This window comes from Myxocyprinus asiaticus, chromosome 5, assembly GCF_019703515.2.
Source record: "Myxocyprinus asiaticus isolate MX2 ecotype Aquarium Trade chromosome 5, UBuf_Myxa_2, whole genome shotgun sequence".
NCBI lineage: Eukaryota > Metazoa > Chordata > Actinopteri > Cypriniformes > Catostomidae > Myxocyprinus > Myxocyprinus asiaticus.
The window spans coordinates 37,866,777-37,889,328 of NC_059348.1; the positions used below are offsets into that span (position 1 = coordinate 37,866,777).

Here is a 22,552-nt window from a genome sequence, read left to right on the forward strand (position 1 = left end):
TGGTTATATAAATCTTTAAAATCTTTCATTTTCTAACAAATAACATGTAGTAATCTAAAAGTCAGATCTGTCACAGTGAGACTGGCAATGGACAATGGGGTGTTTTTCATAATGCTTTTATATAGAGAGAACTGATTCATTTTAAATCCAAGTAAATGGCTGGGGGAAAATTAAAGAATGTAAAGCATTGGTGCTGTAGGGAGCACTTTCTTGTCAATATTTCCAATAGGCATCACACTGTTTTGTGTTGGAAGGTCAGCATGGATGATCTTTATCTCTATGAAATCTACATTGTACACTACTGCTCTCATTTAGTCTTCTTCCTAAAACATGAAAACTGCAGCATACAGTGTACCAAAATAGTCCCTAATCAATTTAATTGCAGATTTTGCTTCACAGAAGGAAAACAGTGGTCTCTAAGTAGCTGTCCAGGGTGCTAAATCAATGCAACGACATTACTCAGTTATGACGTTTACTTTCCCTCCCTCCCCTGAAGGCTTTAAGAAACAAATTAAGCTTAGATATCTCCTCAGACGATTGGAAAGACAATCAGTGGAAAGACGGATTCTCCTGTAGTCTGGCCACTTCTAATGCCAGTCACACTTAATGGAACACCTCTCATAAAACAAGTGTCATAAGTGACCCTGCTTTAGCACCCTGCTAAAACAATAGCAGCCTGTTACTGATAACAGATAGCGGCAAGTGTAAATACCACATGCCTTGCATGAAATCAATTAAGACCACTGCTTTTTTTCAAAGTCCTGCTAATGCACTCGGCCTTATAAAGGATCTTTAATAGGCCCATCCAGGCCACACTGGCCCTCTTTGTTATGTTGTGATAATGACTTGGAGACACCGATGGCTATTATATCTCTGCTGGTAAAGAGCAGAGCCCAGATGAAGGGTGAAGTTAGGCAAATGATAGGAGCTTGCCTTGTCTGTCACTGGATGCAAATGAAAATGCATGGGATAGATGCAAGCTCCACAAATGAATAAAGACTTTGTCAAATGTGGAAAACTGGCTGAGATAGATGCAAGGGACAGATGCAATGCCTGGGATAGATGCAAGCTCCAAAAATGAATAAAGCCTTAATCAAATATGGAAAATTGGCTGAAAATGTTTATGCATGTTTATTTTATGAAGAAAAAAAAAAAAAAAAAAAAAATCATAAAATTATTTCAGTGTTTATATTACAAAGCTTTGTCTGCTTACTCTGCCGTGAGTGCAGAGCACCCAACGCATCCACTGAAGCTTCACTATAGCCTTTTGGCCCTGTGGACAGGGGAGAAATTTCACATACACATTTTCTCCCTCAAGGATGAGAATGGATGGATTGAGGGTCTTGGCTAGATTCACAGAAGAGCTTTTGTAGTTAAAAGGCCAGACCAGTATAGTATAACAGTGTGCCCTTTTTCTCAAGCATTTGGCGGAAAGTGGACTAAGTTATTGATTTTGGGGAAATGTCACAGCATAAACATTTGTGTATTAATGCAGTACTCTACAATCAGTGTTGACTTTTCTGAATGAATTTTTGATCACAGTGCTGCAGCTGGAGTGAGTGGAAACTGTTCTCACAATTCATGCGCTCCTCAAAGATGGGCTTATGTGTTTCGCATAAATGAATGATTAACATGCAGAATGAAATGAATTGCTTTTATTGATTGAGTTTCACACTGTCATTAACAGCAATGAAGAGAGACAAGAGGCCACTGCTGACTCGCCTCTTTGAGGCAGAAAGTGTTGGCGTTCCAGCATATATCTCGTGAGATCTTGCTTAACCTTTTTGTTTTGCAGTTTAAACGTGATAAATGCCCGTATTAAGTTGAAGTGAAGTATTTTATTATCCTTGACAGTTGTGTAGTACCTTGGGCTTCAGGCCTATTCTTTTATGTGTAGTGGAATTTGGTTGTTAGGTCACCACTGTTCATTGTTTGTTATTGGAATCATGTGTGATATTGCTTTTGGACAACAGTTTTAAAAACAAGAGGTTAATATTGAGCTACTTACATTTTAGACACAATATGGACAGTTATTTTGTTCAGTGTCTTTCCTCCAACTAAAATAGGTCCAAAAGAAGCCAAAGCAGAAGTAACCATTGCAGACAAATTCAGTAATATAAAACAGTGATGCATCCCGGTGTTGTTATTTGAGATATCAGAACTCTTGGACAGCAGTTTGTCCAATAAAATGAGAGGATCAGAACTAATATTACATATATTTATTATACAACATAATTTTTACCTCATCAATTAATAGCATTGGTTACTGAAACAAGCTTTAGTTCAAACTTTTAAAATGAAGTAATTTGTTGGTGAAAATTTGAGCTAGCTTTTAAAGTTTACTTTTTTTATATAATAACATTTTTTTTTCTTGGGATCAGTCCTCAGAAATCCCTTAGAGGAAGTTTGGAGGCCAGTACAAAAGGACAAAAGGGGAAAGATACCATTTTAATTAAAGATGGCAGATTTACCACCCACATAGGGTTTAAAACATCACCCGTCTGTGCTGATCGAGGCCGACGTGCCAGCAATAAATATGATTTATGCTCGCCAGGGCAGTGGAGAGATTTCTCTAAGGGATTGGTGGAGGAATTAGCACAGGAATTCAGAGGTTGTACTGTAATGAGGAGGAATGACATTAGATTCATACTTTTAAAAATGAATGGCACAACCAGGTCAAGCAATATACAGTATATACACTGATCAGCCACAACATTAAAACCACCTGCCTAATATTGTGTAGGTCTACCTCATGCCACAAAAACAGCGCCAACCCACATCTCAGAATAGCATTCTGCTATTCTTCTCACAGAGTTACTGTAGACTTTGTCAGTTCGAACCAGTCTGGCCATTCTCTGTTGACCTCTTTCATCTACAAGGCATTTCCGTCCACATAACTGCCCCTCACTGGATGTTTTTTTTTTTTTTGTTTTTTTTTTTGGCACCATTCTGAGTAAATTCTAGAGACTGTTGTGTGTGAAAATCCCAGGAGATCAGCAGTTACAGAAATACTCAGACCAGCCCATCTGGCGCCAACAATCATGCCACGGTCCAAATCACTGAGATTGCATTTTTTCCCCATTCTGATGGTTGATGTGAACATTAACTGAAGCTCCTGAACCGTATCTGCCTGATTTTATGTATTGAACTGCTGCCAGTTCTGTGGGCAGAAATGCCTTGTTGACAAGAGAGGTCAACAGAGAATGGCCAGACTGGTTTGAACTCACAAAGTCTAAGGTAGCTCAGGTAACCGCTCTGTACAACTGTGGTGAGAAGAGTAGCATCTCAGAATGCTATTCTAAAATGCAGGATGGCGCTGTTCTGGCAGCACGAGGGGAGCCTACACAATATTAGGCAGGTGGTTTTCATGTTGTGGCTGATCGGTGAATATACAGGTGCATCTCAATAAATTAGAATGTCGTGGAAAAGTTCATTTATTTCAGTAATTCAACTCAAATTGTGAAACTCGTGTATTAAATAAATTCAATGCACACAGACTGAAGTAGTTTAAGTCTTTGGTTCTTTTAATTGTGATGATTGTGGCTCACATTTAACAAAAACTCACCAATTCACTATCTCAACAAATTAGAATACATCATAAGACCAATAAAAAAAACATTTTTAGTGAATTGTTGGCCTTCTGGAAAGTATGTTCATTTACTGTATATGTACTCAATACTTGGTAGGGGCTCCTTTTGCTTTAATTACTGCCTCAGTTCGGCGTGGCATGGAGGTGATCAGTTTGTGGCACTGCTGAGGTGGTATGGAAGCCCAGGTTTCTTTGACAGTGGCCTTCAGCTCATCTGCATTTTTTGGTCTCTTGTTTCTCATTTTCCTCTTGACAATACCCCATAGATTCTCTATGGGGTTCAGGTCTGGTGAGTTTGCTGGTCAGTCAAGCACACCAACACCATGGTCATTTAACCAACTTTTGGTGCTTTTGGCAGTGTGGGCAGGTGCCAAATCCTGCTGGAAAATGAAATCAGCATCTTTAAAAAGCTGGTCAGCAGAAGGAAGCATGAAGTTCTCCAAAATTTCTTGGTAAATGGGTGCAGTGACTTTTACAATCTGGACTCCATTTCCCATAATCCCCGTACCTGGTACTGATTACCTGCTCAACTGTTCTTCATCTACTCAGCTATTTAAGTCTCACTCTCACTCGCTATCATTGCGAAGTCTTGTTTTGCCCCGGCTGACATTTCTGAGCATTCTCTGAGTTTATTGTATTTCCTGTGTATGTATTTCCTTCTGCCTGCCTACTATTACTGCCTTGTTTACCTGGATATAACATGTGATTGTCTGCTGCCTGCCCTGACCTCTTGCCTGTTTATTGACTACCTCTCTGGATTACCTTGTATATTACTGTTGCTGGTGATTGACCCCTGCCAATTTGTATTACTACGTTAATTGTTATTAAAGCTGCACATGGATATCAACTCCGTTGACTCATCATTACAGAAGACTTCGCCACCAACCGATCCAGTGGCTTTCCTGCAACTCACCACCAAGGTCTCAGCACAAGCGAATGTACTGGCTGTACACCACCAACAGCTTGATCGGCTGACATCACTAACAGAAGAGCTTGTTAAGGCTTCACAAAGCCTCCATTTACCAACACCAAACCCGTCAGCTTCTTCATCTAATCCAGTGACTCACCCGGTCTCACCTAGTACATTCACCGCAAACCCACACCTCGCCTTTCCTGAGAAATTCAATGGGTCACCAGCTAAATGTAAGGGATTTCTGCTCCAATGTTCCCTGTTCATTAACCAGCAACCCGCACTATACCCCACTGATGAGAGTCGCATTTCCTTTGTTTGTTCACTGCTCACCAGAAAGGCTCTGGATTGGATTACAGCGGTGTGGAACGGTGACCGAACAACATTCCCTTCGTTCAGTTGCTTCCTCCAACGATTTTGTACTATGTTTGAACATCCAGTGGGAGGCAAAGATACCGGAGATCAGCTGTTGTCTCTTCATCAGGGTAATGCTCCTGCTGCAGAATACGCTCTCAACTTCCGTACTCTCGCTGCTCATACCATGTGGGTGGAGGACACTTTAAAGCTGCTTTTTTGGAAGTGACTGAACTTAGAGTTTCAATCAGAGCTGGCCTGTCGCGACGAGGTTATGACTTTGGATCAGTTCACTGAATTGACTATACGTATTGATAATCTCCTCCAAGCACGTAAACCCAACACTCCTGTAACACATACTATCGCTGCATTCAATCCGAGTGAATCTGAACCCATGCACATTGGACACACCCACCTTACTTCTATGGAGAGAGATCGTTGCGTTCAGCAGCATCTGTGTCTGTACTGTGGTCAAGCCGGACATCAACGGATTTCCTGCCCAGTTCAACCTTTTCGAAGTCGCTCCACTATGGTGAGTGCCTGTAGTTTATTAAACCCCTCAAATTCATGTATTGAAGTGCCTGTGATATTAAACTTTTTAGGGAGATCTGTCTCTAATACAGCCATGCTGGACTCTGGGGCAGCAGGCAACTTTATAGACGAGGATTTCGCCAGGGCTCATAATATACCACTTAACCTCTGTGACACTCTTTTGGCAGTGGCGGCGTTAGACGGATGCCCGCTTGGTGATGGTCACGTGCATCACACTACCAAAGATATCACTCTGCAAGTTGGAGCACTGCAAACTGAAACTATTTGCCTATATATCATCCCATCACCTCATTACTCTGTAATTTTAGGTCTACCTTGGCTGCAAAAACACAACCCTCAAATCTTGTCGAGCGATCAGCAAATTACCCAGTGGTCCAGTACCTGCAACTTCACCTGCCTAAAGCCCGTTCCTTCCAGGACTATTAGAGCCGCTGCTGTGCGAGTTGAACCCACTTCAGTTCCTAATCTACTTCCTGAGTATTCCGACTTAGTTTAAGCCTTCAGCAAAGCCAAAGCCTCATAACTACCTCCTCATCGCTTCAGTGATTGTGCCATAGAACTATTACCTGGTTCCTCACCTCCATGAGGCAGAATCTTCCCCTTGTCTAAACCTGAGTCCGAGGCCATGAAGTCATACATTGAGGAGGGACTAGCCAAGGGATTTATCAGACCCTCAACTTCACCTGCATCAGCCGGATTATTTTTTGTGAATAAAAAAGGAGGGATTCGCCCATGAATTGATTATCATGGTCTCAATGAAATCACTGTATAGTTTCATTACCCCCTGCCATTGGTTCCAGCTGCCCTTGAACAACTCCGCACAGCCAAGTATTTCACCAAACTCAATCTCACCAGTGCTTACAATCTCATCCGCATTCATGAAGGGGATGAGTGGAAGACAGCTTTCTCAACCAGCACAGGCCACTATGAATACCAGGTCATGCCTTTCAGATTAGCCAACCGTCCTTCAGTGTTCCAGGCATTCATCAATGATGTCTTCCGTGATCTACTGAATCAAGGGGTAATCGTATGCATTGACGACATCCTCGTCTACTCTAACTCTTACGAGGAGCATGTCAAACACGTCCGGGCTGTTTTACAATGCCTCATCACCCATCAACTGTACGCCAAGGCTGAGAAATGTGAGTTCCATCAGACCTCAGTGTAATTTCTTGGATATGTCATCAGCCAAGAGGGCGTAGCAATGGATGATAACAAGGTGAGAGCAGTTTTGAAATGGCCACAACTTACCACATTAAAAGAATTGCAACATTTCCTGGGTTTTGCCAATTTCTACAAGCGGTTCACAAGAGGTTTCAGTACTGTGGCCGTGCCTTTGATATATATGCTTAAGAAGAAAAGCTCACGGCTCTTGTGGTCTCCAGCTGATCTCCAATCCTTCAAAGATCTCAAAGCTCATTTCACCACTGCTCCTATTCTTCACCATCCAGATCCTGATCGCCCATTCATTGTCGAAGTAGATGCATCTAACACTGGTATCGGAGCCATCCTCTCTCAGCAGTACGGTACACCTCCTAAACTCTTCCCCTGTGCTTTTACTCACTCAAACTCTGCTCCGCTGAACAGAACTATGATGTCAGGAACCGAGAACTACTAGCCATGAAAGCAGCACTCGATGAGTGGCGTCATTGGTTGGAGGGAGCCAAACACCCTTTTCTCATCCTAACAGATCATCGGAACCTAGAGTACTTACGTATAGCCAAGAGACTCAACCCAAGACAAACAAGATGGGCATTGTTCTTTACTTGCTTCAACTTCACAGTCACATATCGTCCAGGCTCTAAGAACGTCAAGGCCGATGCCCTCTCTCACCAGTTTGAATACTCGCTTCAAACTCCTACCGAAGAACCCATCTTACCACCCACACTGATCATCACTCCGGTACAATGGGACATCATGACAAAGATAACTAACGCTCATTCCAACGATCCACCACCTCCCAACTGTCCACCTGACAAAACCTATGTTCCACTCGTACTTCATGAGAAGGTTATCCAGAGGGTCCACTCTTCGCTCAGTTCTGGTCATCCGGGCATCACTGCCACTCTCCAGTTGCTATGCAACTGGTTCTGGTGGTTCACATTGCAGGCAGACACCATCCGTGAGGTCCAGAACTGCTCCATATGCAACATCAACAAGTCATCTAGACAACTCCCAGCTGGGTTACTGCAGCCTCTACCCATACCTCAATGTCCTTGGTCTCATATCGCCATAGACTTTGTCACGGATCTTCCTCTCTCTCAGGGCCACACTACCATTCTCATGGTAGTAGATCGCTTCTCCAAGGCTTGCTGCTTAATTACGCTACCCAAGTTACCTACTGCCTTTGAAACTGCTGAGCATCTATGTAATTATGTATTCAGATTTTATGGTCTACCTGAAGACATAGTTTCAGACCAAGGGTCTCAGTTCACCTCCCACCTATGGACAGCTTTCTTTTGACAACTCAACATTAATGTCAGCCTAACCTCTGGGTACCATCCACAATCCAATGGCCAGACGGAATGCATGAATCAAGAGTTGACCCACTTCCTCAGAACCTACTGCAATCAGAACCAATCTGACTGGAGCCGCTATCTACTCTGGGCTGAATATGCCCAGAATTCCCTCCACAAATCATCAACTGGCATGACTCCCTTCCAGTGTGTTCTTGGGTTTCAGCCTCCAATATTTCCTTGGTCAGGGGAGCGCACAGACCTTCCTGCCATCGACGACTGGCTCCTCAGAAGCGAAGCCACCTGGGATCAAGCTCATGTCCATCTTCAACGGGCTGTCAGGAGACAAGAGGAACAAGCCAATCATCATCAAGCCAATCCTGAATACAACACCGGTCAATGGGTCTGGCTTTCCACCCATGATCTTAGACTTCATCTACCCTGCAAAAAACTAAGTCCCAGGTACGTTGGTCCTTTCAAAGTGCTTAGACAAATAACTCCTGTTCCATACCACCTTGCCTTGCCTCCCACTTACCGCATCTCTCCCACTTTCTGTGTCTCATTGCTCAAGCCCACTGTTCATCCAAGAAGGGAGGAGGAGGAGGCCGGGGACCAGGGCTCCCCACCCATCATCGTGGACGGCGAGGTGGCGTTTCAGGTACGAGATCTCTTGGATTCCAGGCGCCGGGGCAGGACACTGCAATACCTCGTTGACTGGGAGGGGTACAGTGCGGAGGAATGGTCCGGGTCAATTCTGAAGATATTCTCAACCCCACACTCATTGCAGAGTTTCAGAGAACTCACCCACTTAGACCGGCCCCTCAATCTCGTGGAAGACCCTGGCATCGCCAGTCTTCTCGCTTCAGGAGCTGCTCGTTGCGGGGGGTGGGTGGGGCTCTGTCACAAATCCCGCCTCTGTAGTTCCTTCCACTCACCACCTGAGGGCTCCACTTTTATACTCTGGACTCCATTTTCCATAATCCCTGTACCTGTCACTGATTACCTGCTCATCTGTTCCTCATCTACTCAGCTATTTAAGTCTCACTCTCACTCACTATCATTGCGAAGTCTTGTTTTGCCCCGGCTGACATTTCTGAGCATTCTCTGAGATTATTGTATTTCCTGTGTATGATCCCGGACTGTTTATCCCGTTTTGACCCGTTGCTGCCTGCCTACTATTACCGCCTTGTTTATGTGGATATAACCTGTGATTGTCTGCCGCCTGCCCTGACCTCTTGCCTGTTTATTGACTACCTCTCTGGATTACCTTGGATATTACTGTAGCTGGTGATTGACCCCTGCCTATCTGTATTACTACGTTTATTGTTATTAAAGCTGCACATGGATCTCAACTCCGTTGACAACTTCTTCAGCACTGGAAAAACTCTGCCTGTACAGTAAGACAAAATACATATGTTAAAAATACATTCTCTGAAAAACCTGAATATCTTATTCAGTGTTGTTTCTAAAACAAGATAAATCAAATTGATCTTTAGATATTTTTACAGGAAAACAATACAAAAATTATTATCAAGAATACAATTTTTGCCCTAATATCAAAGGTCTAAAAAAAAAAAAAAAAACATTATGATCCAACATGAATTTTCTTGATAAAAAAATATGATCGTGCCTGGTAACATGCATGTAAAATGGCTAGAAATAGCATTTTAGCTTAGCGTAAAGCTGAATATTTACACAAGGTTTATTTCTATTTCTTCTGCTCCAAACTTACTTCAAACTTACTTCTCTGTCTGCTCGTATGAATGTAACACATCATAAGAAAGTGTTTCACTGCTGTTCAAATGCACTTTAGATCATATCATTTATATATATAAATGTTATCCATCTGAAAGGACTAAATATTAAATGAAACAAATGACAATAAAATGCAAAGTAATCTCTTCAGTAATCAAAATACTTTTTGAATGTAACTGTATTATAATTACCAATGATTTAAATTGTAACTGTAGTGGAATACTATTATATTTATTATATTTTGTATTTTAAATAAGTAATCCCGTTACATGTATTCCGTTACTCCCAAACCCTGTATATATACATATATATATATATATATATATATATATATATATATATATATATACTGTTTTGGCACCAGTGTGACAGGTTCACAAAGTGGTACAAGGAGGAAGCAGGAGACGGTGAAATCCAACTCAAAAGGTATGTTTATTTTACAAACAAAACTCGCTTTTTAGCAAACTCAGCACAACACAGACTCTGGGTGTGTGCAGCTCTCTCTCCCCTCACTGGTGTCTGTCTCACACTTAAATCAATCTCCACTCTCACTGCAATGACAAACAGCTATTAGAGACAAAGAATGACAGATGATGATCCTCACCGTTCTCATCCCTCGATCTCGCTCTCCATTCACAAGCCGGCGCTCAACCACGCCCCCACCACCACATATAATACTGATATATATATATATATATATATATATATATATATATATATATATATATATACAGGTGCATCTCAATAAATTAGAATGTCGTGGGAAAGTTCATTTATTTCAGTAATTCAACTCAAATTGTGAAACTCGTGTATTAAATAAATTCAGTGCACACAGACTGAAGTAGTTTAAGTCTTTGGTTCTTTTAATTGTGATGATTTTCGCTCACATTTAACAAAAACCCACCAATTCACTATCTCAAAAAATTAGAATACATCATAAGACCAATAAAAAAAAACATTTTTTGTGAAATGTTGGCCTTCTGGAAAGTATGTTCATTTACTGTATATGTACTCAATACTTGGTAGGGGCTCCTTTTGCTTTAATTACTGCCTCAATTCGGCGTGGCATGGAGGTGATCAGTTTGTGGCACTGCTGAGGCGGTATGGAAGCCCAGGTTTCTATGACAGTGGCCTTCAGCTCATCTGCATTTTTTGGTCTCTTGTTTCTCATTTTCCTCTTGACAATACCTCATAGATTCTCTATAGGGTTCAGGTCTGGTGAGTTTGCTGGCCAGTCAAGCACACCAACACCATGGTCATTTAACCAACTTTTGGTGCTTTTGGCAGTGTGGGCAGGTGCCAAATCCTGCTGGAAAATGAAATCAGCATCTTTAAAAAGCTGGTCAGCAGAAGGAAGCCTGAAGTGCTCCAAAATTTCTTGGTAAATGGGTGCAGTGACTTTGGTTTTCAAAAAACACAATGGACCAACACCAGCAGATGACATTGCACCCCAAATCATCACAGACTGTGGAAACTTAACACTGGACTTCAAGCATCTTGGGCTATGAGCTTCTCCACCCTTCCTCCAGACTCTAGGACCTTGGTTTCCAAATGAAATACAAAACTTGCTCTCATCTGAAAAGAGGACTTTGGAACACTGGGCAACAGTCCAGTTCTTCTTCTCCTCAGCCCAGGTAAGACGCCTCTGACGTTGTCTGTGGTTCAGGAGTGGCTTAAAAGAGGAATACGACAACTGTAGCCAAATTCCATGACATGCCTTGACCCCAGCCTCATTCCATTCCTTGTGAAGTTCACCCAAATTCTTGAATCGATTTTGCTGGACAATAATAAGGCTGCGGTTCTCTCGGTTGGTTGTGCATCTTTTTCTTCAACACTTTTTCCTTCCACTCAACTTTCTGTTAACATGCTTGGATACAGCACTCTGTGAACAGCCAGCTTCTTTGGCAATGAATGTTTGTGGCTTACCCTCCTTGTGAAGGGTGTCATTGATTGTCTTCTGGACAACTGTCAGATCAGCAGTCTTCCCCATGATTTTGTAGCCTAGTGAACCAAACTGAGAGACCATTTTGAAGGCTCAGGAAAACTTTGCAGGTGTTTTGAGTTGATTAGCTGATTGGCATGTCAAAATATTCTAATTTTTTGAGATAGTGAATTGGTGGGTTTTTGTTAAATGTGAGCCAAAATCATCACAATTAAAAGAACCAAAGACTTAAACTACTTCAGTCTGTGTGCATTGAATTTATTTAATACACGAGTTTCACAATTTGAGTTGAATTACTGAAATAAATGAACTTTTCCACGACATTCTAATTTATTGAGATGCACCTGTATATATATATATATATATATATATATATATATATATATATATATATATATATATATATATATATATATATATATATATATATATAAATAAGGGTGCATTAATGATAAAAGAATTTAAATTTTTGGGTGAACTATCAATAAACTGGGGCATTGTGGAGACAGGGGAGTGTTTGAAATTGTTTGGTGCTGTTAAAAACAGAAAAGACACACTAGTACACAGTACAAAGTGAAGTTTCTTCTCTGCTGAATTCAATAAATTAGAATAGCAGTTCCCAGATCAAAATTAAATTAAGCATTTATAACTCCCCTTCCAGTACAGATCTTCATTAACTGTGGCTGTAGAATCAGCAGCTTTCTATTACATTATAGAAATGTCCCAAATCCTTTAATTTTATACCTGATCGTGCAATTAAACATTCTGATTACTCTAGCCAAAACTAGGGAAAATTACAAATGTATTATCTGGGCATGAGGAATCCAATAGACTTCCTTTTTAATTTGTTCTGCTGTTCTGTTTTGTTTCCTAAAGCACACAGTTTCACATGTTTATACAGACAGTTTACCAAGGAAAATGAGAAGCAAATTTGTTGAGATTTATCAGTCTGACCTCAGGTACAGCTACTGTATAAGTCAATGGCTGGCTTTCACAGTGCTCTGCTTTTAGTAAATGTCTTAGAAGCTCTGCTTTTTTTTTTTTTTTTTTTTTTTTTTGGAAAAGGCAAAGGTTTAAATTATTTTAATTCTGCAAAAAGGTCTGTAAAGACTTCAGGCACCAGATGCTGGAGACATAAAAGCAGGGCCTTCAAAAACATCACACTCCCTTTGTTTCTCCACTTCAAACAGCTTATTCTGCAGAGAGCCACTCTCTCCAATGAAACAGATATGAATTGATTCAGTGAAAAGATAATCATATTATTCCTCTCCCCCATGGAGAGACAAGGCGATTGAATCTCTGGCGTGGTGTTGTCTGTCAGCAGTGGAATTTTTAATTAGCACCTGGAAGCTCATATTTTATGCCTCCTCACGGTACATTTGAGAGGAGGCCAGTCACAAACTGTTCATGTAACCGATTTGAACATCAGTACTGTTTCCACAAAGGCTAGTTTTCTGAGAAAGCTATGAGAGTTCTAGAATATGGGTAAAGCTAGTCAGTGGGTTACTGGGTCAACAGTGGTAAGCACTCTGCTGTTTAAATGGATTCAGCCTCAGCACTGTGTAATAAATAATGTAAGAGGCTATATGAATTTTTTTTTTCAGAAACAGTTAAAACCACATCTTTTGCTTTTTTTTATAAGCAATATGTAATGTATAGCAACATGATCACACGGGAAGTTGGCATGCTGTTTCCAAAAATTCCAGTACCCTAGGATCAGCTGGTAGTGCGTTGTGTCAGTTGCATTGGAGACCACAGTTCAATCCCCATTCAAACAAGGAAGTAATCACATTTGTATAAACAATACCGAGCGTGTTAAGGAGGTTGAATTTGTATCCCTAGCATTGCATTTTGTCTTTACTAATGGTTAGGTTTAGACTTAGGTTTAGAGTTTTGGTTGGGGGATAGATTAAATAAAATAAAAATTTCTCTTCACTGTTTTATACCCCATTCAGCTGAAAACTATTTTTTTTTTACAACTGGCTTCTGGCGACCTCTCCTGGATATAATTGGATGTCACACTTGTTTATATTCTCTGAAACAATTACCACTTTAGCCTCTGGGGTCAGTGTTTTAAAATTCGGTCAATGTATACCGATTTCGGCTAAAGAAAAATCGGCACACTCTTAACGATTTTTATGTGAGATCAGGCTGTGTATCCAGGGTTTGAAATTAACTTTTTGGCTCACCAGCCACTGTGGTTAGTAGTTTTCCAAGGTCACTAGCCACTCAGTATTTTCACAAGCCAAAATCCCCCACCTCACAAAAAGTGATAAAGGTAACTGGAGACTGTAACTGCATGCATTTGTTTGGTTATTTTATTTAAACAAGAATGGTATTCTTCAGCAGGGCACATGCCTAATGGTTTAAGGAACCTATAGAATATCCAAAGGCAAATGCCACTTAGAACAAGAGTAGGATAGGACAGGAGGAATATTTGTCAATCATTTTTCCATAGTTCATGGAAGTTTCAACCCCTTCAAATTGAGCACTGCCTGGCCAAAAAAACAAAAAAACAAAAAAGGTCCCTGTTTGGATTTAAGGCAGTGTTATGAGTTTCAATTTTTCAGGTCTAGGCTCAGCAACATTATTTGGCAATAAAATGAATTCAGCTGACTACCTGAATGTACTGAATGACCAGGTTATCCCATCAATGGATTTTTTCTTCCCTGACGACACGGGCATATTCCAGGATGACAATGCAAAGATTCATTGGGCTCAAATTGTGAAAGAGTGGTTCAAGGAGCATGAGGAATCATTTTCACACATGAATTGGCCACCAGAGATTCCTGACCTTAACCCCATTGAAAGTTTTTGTGCTGGAGAAGACTTTACAGAGTGGTTCGACTCTCCAATGCAATCATCAATGCAAGATCTCGACCAAACATTTATGCAACTCTGTAAGCATATGTAAGCGTAGCATAGTTCTAGTGGGAAGACTAGCAGCTGTACATCATCGCACCATTAGCTAGGTAACTCCTAGCCAATCACATGTAAGCCAATGCTTTATAAGTCTGCTCATAATCTATCACATTGCTGTTTCAGTGTGCTAACACGGCAACCTCCACCACCCCACCACCACCAGCTGAGTCCCGTCCTGCACGGGGGTAGGCGCCTCACCCCTGCCTCCTATCTCTGGCAGGATATGACGGTTCTGAGTACTTCTCCGGACCGCCAGATGGGGCTTACGCCAAAGAGAGACATTACATTTCTGTTTTATATTCATCAAATAAATGTCATCTTAAATTTCACTCAAGTCTGCGAGTCTTCCTGATAGAAATAAATGTTGTGACATTGCATAAGGTTGTTGAAACAATGCCACAATTAATGTGTGCCATAGTCAAAGCTAAAGGCGTCCAACGAAAATATTAGAAAATATTTTTTGCCTATGAAAGTTTACCATTGTTCTACCATTGTTTTAACAGTGGCATTTGTTATGACAAGGCCACAGTACTGCCGCTCCCTATACATATATATCCGAGTCTGCGTAGGGCATCAACTCCCAAGGGGGACACCATCTTACCCTAGGGAGGCACCAGAAAATCCACCGGCTGCCTTTACTTGCACGTTATACGTTATTCAAGGACCCAGGGTAGCAGTCGATTTATACTAGAATGTTCTCTGTAGAATTCAAATGGGTCACATTAGTTTGTGTTTTCCACAACATCGAGTGAAACGTGACTGAATCACGCAAGTTTCGTTCTGTGCTGTCTCAGAGCTCTGGTGATCTTATCTCTGGAGATAAGATCGCTGGTGTGTGCTGCAGTGATTCACGTGAAAGCAAGCTTTATTAGCCCCCTACAGATACGAGTGTCAGTTAAAAGAGGCATGAATACCATTACATGTCCTTCGGCATCAGCTCTGAGTCGCCCGACATTCACAGAATTTTCAATGCAGGAAAAACCCTGTAAAAATGTCACCCACCAAAGTAGCTAGTAAGAGTGACAGAGTTACCCACCACAGACGAATTTTACCCTCATTTGGCGGGTTGGCGGGAGTTAATTTCAAACCCTGAATGTATAGTATATGCATGTAGAATTTTACAGAATAATCTGCCTCTATTTGACATCGGAATTCATTAAAGCCATGCGTACACTACACGACTTACCGTCGGTGTCCCCGACTGAGGCCATGTGTACACTGGTATTACGAAGCATTTTGGGTGATCTGATAAAAAGTGTACAAGCGAGACACATCACCATTACACCTAGTTGTCTCTTTTGACCACTTGTGTTCAGATTTCGAGGAGAGAGTCTCTGATGTCATGAGGACATACATCAATCATGTGTATTACTGAATGATAATAAAGTGCAAAGAAGTAAAAGACGAGAAAGCGCTAAAAACTGGTGCACAGTTTAGAGCAGAATTCTGAGTTATTTTAGTAAAGTACCTGTAACTGAGTTTCTAATGTGCATGCTGCTCATATTTGTGTCCCTATTGTGCTTATTTCCCTTTAAATCCGTACATTACCGGCGAAAAAACTGCCGTTATGGCTGCCTTTAGCATCACCCAGTTTCAAATGGATTGCCCAAAATGTATCTTAAAATTAAGATAATGAAATTCATTCACTTACTTGCGCAGTTTATTCTTGATAACGTCAACAAATTTGAAAAAACGTCTCGCCCGTTTTTGTGATTATTGTGCATTTGCAAAGGAACAAAACAAGCAATTATACAAAAAAGCTGTAAATAATAAAAACAGCGAGTAGGGAGATGTGGGTCATGTTTTATTTTAGTTTATAATTGTTTTTGGCTCCTGCTACCCAATACCTTGCTCTCCTTTTTCAACAAACATGAAAGAATGGCTTGTGCCCATTTTTATGCTTATTTGCGCTAATTTGCGAAGGAAAAAATAATAAAAACAGATGAAAATAATAAAGACAGTGAGTAGGAAGATTTGGGTGAAATTTAATTTGATTTTCTAATTATGTTTTGTCTTCTGCTTCCTAATATCTTGTCCTTGTCTTGTACGCTCTCTATATTTCATTGGTTTTGGCTTATAACGGTCTCTCACTCATCGGGACAGTGCTCAAACCTGACGACAAGACATCTAGATTTCAAGCTGTTTTGAAAACTGTCGTAGTGTCTGGAACTAATCTCAGCATGTCACAGGAGTGCGCACACAACAAGACCTTTTGTCGTGAGATATAAGACTTCTCATCGCAGACTAGTCACCGACTCAAAACATCAAAGGAGACGAGCTTGAGTTGTGTAGTGTCCACTACACATTAGGAAGAATTAAACAATTTTAATTTGCTTCACATTTACATGCTAATTCCTGAACTCCCATCTCAATCCAAAATATTGTGGCTAAAAGTTTTACCAACATAAACCAATCCATGATTAAAAGAGCAATATAACCAGGGTTATGCGCCATTCAGAATTTAATTGGGAATGCTTGTAAATTAGAATTCAATTCCTGAATTTGAATTGAGGTAACAAAAAGGATGCAGAATTGTAATTGGAGTTTGAGATTAAGAGTGATTTTAATAGTAAGTATATATATATATATATATATATATATATATATATATATATATATATATATATTTTTATTTTTTTTGTATGAATTACTCATAAACGTTATTATCCTTGGCATTCCTGCTTTCAGTTTGTCCAGATACTCTGGTGAATGTGACGAGGAGGAGGGCGTGGCCGGGCCGTGAAGGAGCACGGCCGACGCTGGATCAGCTGATTCACCGGGGTTCCATCGGTCTGACTAACTCCCCCCCAATCTCTGGGGGGAGACACTGCCCTTTCGACCGTTCTGTCAGCCGGTGGTCCACCCCGCATCCTGTGAACCTGGGGGAGAGATGAGGGGAGGCATGGGGAGAGGGAGAGCGGAGACACTCACAGAGAGAGAGAGGAGAGAGAGAAGAACTTGCTCGCCGGCTCCCGGACACGCTGTCGCCCGGTACTCAACCGCTCCTCCGCCCTCTGGCAGATGCCAGCTTGCTCCTCCCCCGGTGGACGGCAGCAAGTCCTCCAGCTCTCGCAGCCGGCAGTGACCTCTCCATCCCCAGGCAGACAGCCGCAGCTGCTCCCCTGGAGGATGGCAGTGGTGAGGACTCCGCGACAGTGCATCCCTCCTCCTTACCGGGTTTCAGCACGACTGTAACAGTTAAAGGTCGGGCAAGGAGTAGGCGGGAAATGGCTGAACAGTCAACATAAACTGTAATGATTTAAATTAACTTAAAACGACATAAAACATAAGGACACAGACACACACATCTCTCATGAACCAGCGTCACCGGCTTCCCCTTATCTCGCTCTCCCACTGATCAGCTGATTCAGTGCCAGCAGTGCTCCATCACAGCCTGGCCACGCCCTCCTCCTCATCACAGTGACATTTCTCCCCATGCTTCCTGTAGCACTTGCCATAAATGTGGGTGTCTTGTTGGGCACTTCTCATGCACCTTACAGTCTAGCTGATCCCACAAAAGCTTGATGGGGTTAAGATCCATAACACTCTTTTCCAATTATCTGTTGTCCAGTGTCTGTGTTTCTTTTCCCACTCTGTCCTTTTCTTTTTGATTTTCTGTTTCAAAAGTGGCTTTTTCTTTGCAATTATTCCCATAAGGCCTGCACCCTGAGTCTTCTCTTTACTGTTGTACATAAAACTGGTGTTGAGCGGGTAGCATTCAATGAAGCTGTCAGCTGAGGACATTTGAGGCGTCTATTTCTCAAACTAGAGACTCTGATATACTTATCCTCTTGTTTGGTTGTACATCTGGCCTTCCACATCTCTTTCTGTCCTTGTTAGAGCCAGTTGTCCTTTGTCTTTGAAGACTGTAGTGTACACCTTTGTATGAAGTCTTCAGTTTTTTGGCAATTTCAAGCATTGTATAGCCTTCATTCCTCAAAACAATGATTGACTGATGAGTCAGCTGTTTCTTTTTTGCCATTTTTGACCTAATGTTGACCTTAAGACTTGCCAGTCTATTGCATACTGTGGCAACTCAAAAACAAACACAAAGACAATGTTAAGTTTCATTTAACGAACCAGATAGCATTCAACTGTGTTTGATATAATGGCAAGTGGTTTTCTAGTACCACATTAGCAATTTAGCCTGATTACTCAAGGATAAGGTGTTGGAGTGATGGCTGCTGGAAATGGGGCCTGTCTAGATTTAATCAAAAATTACATTTTCCAAATAGTGATGGTGCTGTTTTTTTTTTTACATCACTAATGTCCTGACTATACTTTGTGATCAGCTGAATGCCACTTTGGTGAGTTAAAGTACTAATTTCCAAAACAGCAAACACTCAAACCTTTGTCCGCCAGTGTATATATATATATATATATATATATATATATATATATATATAAGAATATATTCAGGGAATATATCAGGTAATAAATAGGCATATTTGGCCAAAATCAATTATGTAATTGTTTATGTTTTAATTGTTAAAGTTTTTTGAATCACAATTCAGTATATTCCTCCTGTCATTCAAATTCAAATTCCAGTTCAGCATCCTGTGATGCGGGGTCCAATTCATTTTAAATTCCATCTCATGAATTCAAAGGTAGCCAATTCTTAAATTCTGAATTTTGCCCAACTCTGACACAAGCCTCTAAAGTATTTATGCAGAATAAATCCTTAACAGTCTTAGTTAACACACACCATCCAGCATGTTTATTAGTGCACAGACATGCACAGCAGAGGATGTTGAAGTTATTCACCCTAGAGCGATGGGAGCTTCCGACACTCCGCCAAAGCATGGACAGCTGAGGTCAGTTTAATTGTGCACAGGTCAAGCAATAATGAAAGCCTTTTCCCCTGTGCACAACCACAGGGCACCAGCACAGACATATCCGCACAAAATACTGCAGAAAGTTTTTCCGGCTAAATCATTATTCATTATCTTTCATACTGTCACCAAAGCGCACAGATATTAACGACGAATAGGTCTAGCAAAGTGCTATCTAAACGAATCTACAATTCAAGCATGCTTGTGAGTATACTTTTTTAATTACTAATTGCCAGGATTAGATCAGAGATCTATTGCCTCATGCATTTTAAATGAGGTGAGTCTCACTGATTTCTTGTTAGAGCCTCTTCACACCAACACAACATTTAAGGTGTATTGAACTGTTGGAAGAACACTGCAAATGAGACACAGTAATAGGAGATTGCTCTTCTAGATATTTAAACAGATATAATACATTCTTGGTCACACTGTACAATAAAGTTCTATATTTTATTATTTAATGCAATAGTTAACATGAACTAACAACTAACAGTACTTTTACAGCATTGATTAATCTTGGTTAATGTTAATTTCCGCATTTAATACATCTGAAACATTAAAAGTTGAATATGTTAACGTTAGTTAGTGCATTAAAAACTAACACAAACTAACAATAGAATATCATACATTTACATTCAATTCTGTAAAAAGCATTGTTGATTCTTAGTTCATGAACCTAACACATTAAACTATAGAGCCTTTAGAATAAAGTGTCACCAAATTATTCCCTGTACAGCAGGACTCTAAAATGCTGATTCACCTTGTTTGTGAGTTTGTGAGGTTTAAACACTTTGGTTCGATTCTTCTGCCTTGCAAACTTTCCTCTAAAATGTACACACCATATTTAGGCTTTGTGGCCTCATTTATGGATAAATAAATATTTTATTCAAGCAGAGGAGTGACCTTGTAAAAAGAGTAGGCAGAGATATACAAAGAGACATGCATACTGTATGGTGAGAAGGAGAGTAGACCTAAATATTTAAAAAGGAGCAGAGGATATATAGTAAATGTTACAAAACTCCAAGGGATTGGCACTTACATTATTCCAGGCAACTAGTTATTTAATAAGGGAAAACCCAAGCTTACATCTACTAATTGTTACATCAGCTACAGTAATTGTTTACTCCTATTTTAGTACATTTCCAAGAACAGTCACTTCTGATATAATGTACATACTGTATGTGATATCATAGACTAATGTGTTTCTGTTTTTGAAAATGATTATACAGTGGCCCCAAAAAGTATTTAGACACTTTTGGACACATTTAAAATGTATTCATTTCATTACAAAGAGCTGAACTGAATTTTGTCTACATATCTATTGTTGTGTTATTTAAAATCTAGCAAACTTTTTTGTGAAATGTTTTGCTTAGAAAGTGTGCTTGTAGTATCTTTCCTTTTTCCCCCCACTTGTTTTGATATTTTTTAAAGCAAGACATTTATTTATTTTTAAGTGTGACTTTAGAGTCCCAGTACTTTTTAAGCGACTGTTCGTAATTCAAGCTCCATGCTAATGCAGTGTAGTTATGTTTTCTGTCTTCATTATGGTAGCAAATGTTCTATGAATTGCTGCTTGTCTTATCACCAGTTCTCTCATATAAGCCGCTTTGAAGATAAATAAAGAAGGAATTTTTAACACATTGCTCTTCACCAAATAATCCTTGCAGTCGCCACATTATATTCCCACCCACCTGGAAATTAATTGGTAGTCTTTGAGATGGAAAGAGTGAAATTCATGCTCCATCTGCTTGTTCCTGCTGCTGCCATACGTGCACATTAATTTTACTCTCACTGTGCTAAAATAATAATCCTGATCCTTTTATTTCCAAATAAGCAAAGAAGAAAAAGCATTCTGGCTAATTTGAAGCCAGTAACTTATCACTGACAGTACAGAGGATGGAAAATGAGGGGTTTTGCTTTGAAATTGTACTTTTGAACTAAACCACTCTATCAACGCATTTTGGGGCACTGGTAAGAATGCTCTTGGCTTTCTGAGGGTTAGTGTGCTTTAGTTTATGCTTTAGTACTTGGACTGTGTGTATATATATATATATATATATATATATATATATATATATATATATATATATATATATATATCAACAAATAGAGGCATTGTACATCTCTAAAGTTGTATGCACATTATGTGCTTTACATTTTAGAGGCAGACAATAAGATGTTTTCTATCTGAACATACAAAAAACATGTACACTTTACATACAAATATGAATAAGATTACCCTGGAATAGAGTGCATATGCAAAATGTCTTGGTTACTGATGTAACCTCTGTTCCCTGATGGAGGGAACAAGACGGGTCAATGTAGTGACACTAGGGGTTCGATCTTGAGAGCCCCAATCACCTTTGCTTAAAAAATAAGAGGCAAATGAATATGTTGATGTAGTGACACTAGGGGTTCCTATAGGAAACGCCGCAGGTCCTGAACTGTGTCACGAGGTACGGAAGAGTGGACACGGGCAAGCTGCTGCGTGCCTCGCAGTGAGCGCTCAACCACGTCGTGACCTTACAACGACTTAGGTAAGGCATCTCTCTAGTCCCGTTAAGGGGGGTGGAGGCACTTACCCAAGGAAGCTACAGGCGGTGTCTTAACTGATTGCTGTTAAGCAATGTCTCACCGAGCACTTTTCTAGAATAGCACTGGGAAGTGCTCTTCCCTTCTCCAGGAAGGAGAACACTATGGAGACCACATGCCATCTCAGCGTCCGCCTCATCTTGTGCTCTACTGCCCATGGGTGGGATCATCCAGTTCCATTAGCAGAAGCCCACCCTCCGATGCTGCAACCGAAAGCTCATCCTCGTCACGAGCCACGAACGACACATTAAACCCGCCCTGAGGCAGACCGCTTGCATCGTTCGACAGCTCGTCCGGACAGAACGAGCATGCTGGGGGATGGGAGGTCCACGGGGGCTGAGCCAGCAGAAACGCTCCCATGTTCACATCCAGATTGCCCGCGGTGCTTGCCGACCCGGTGAACGTCAGCCCAGGACGGACCAGGTTGGGGAGCAGCCGCGGTGGCTCCTTGCTTCATGAAGAAAGAATTGAGCCACGACCACAATGTTCTCATGGGCATGTTGAATGAGAACACAACCCTTCCACGAAAGCCGCCTCGGCATGCTGGCGCCCCAGACACTCGAGGCAGATTTCATGGGTATCCGGAGGGGAGAGATAACGGCCACATCCAGTAGTGCAAATGCGGAAGGACATCTTTAAAAAGACGCC

General features: G+C 40.9%; 1 protein-coding gene across 4 annotated transcripts in view; it reads left to right on the top strand.

The window, feature by feature from the left end:
- Window positions 1-22,552, top strand: part of tnr (tenascin R (restrictin, janusin)) — a 252,997-nt gene that overhangs the window by 67,811 nt on the left and 162,634 nt on the right. The window lies entirely within an intron of this gene.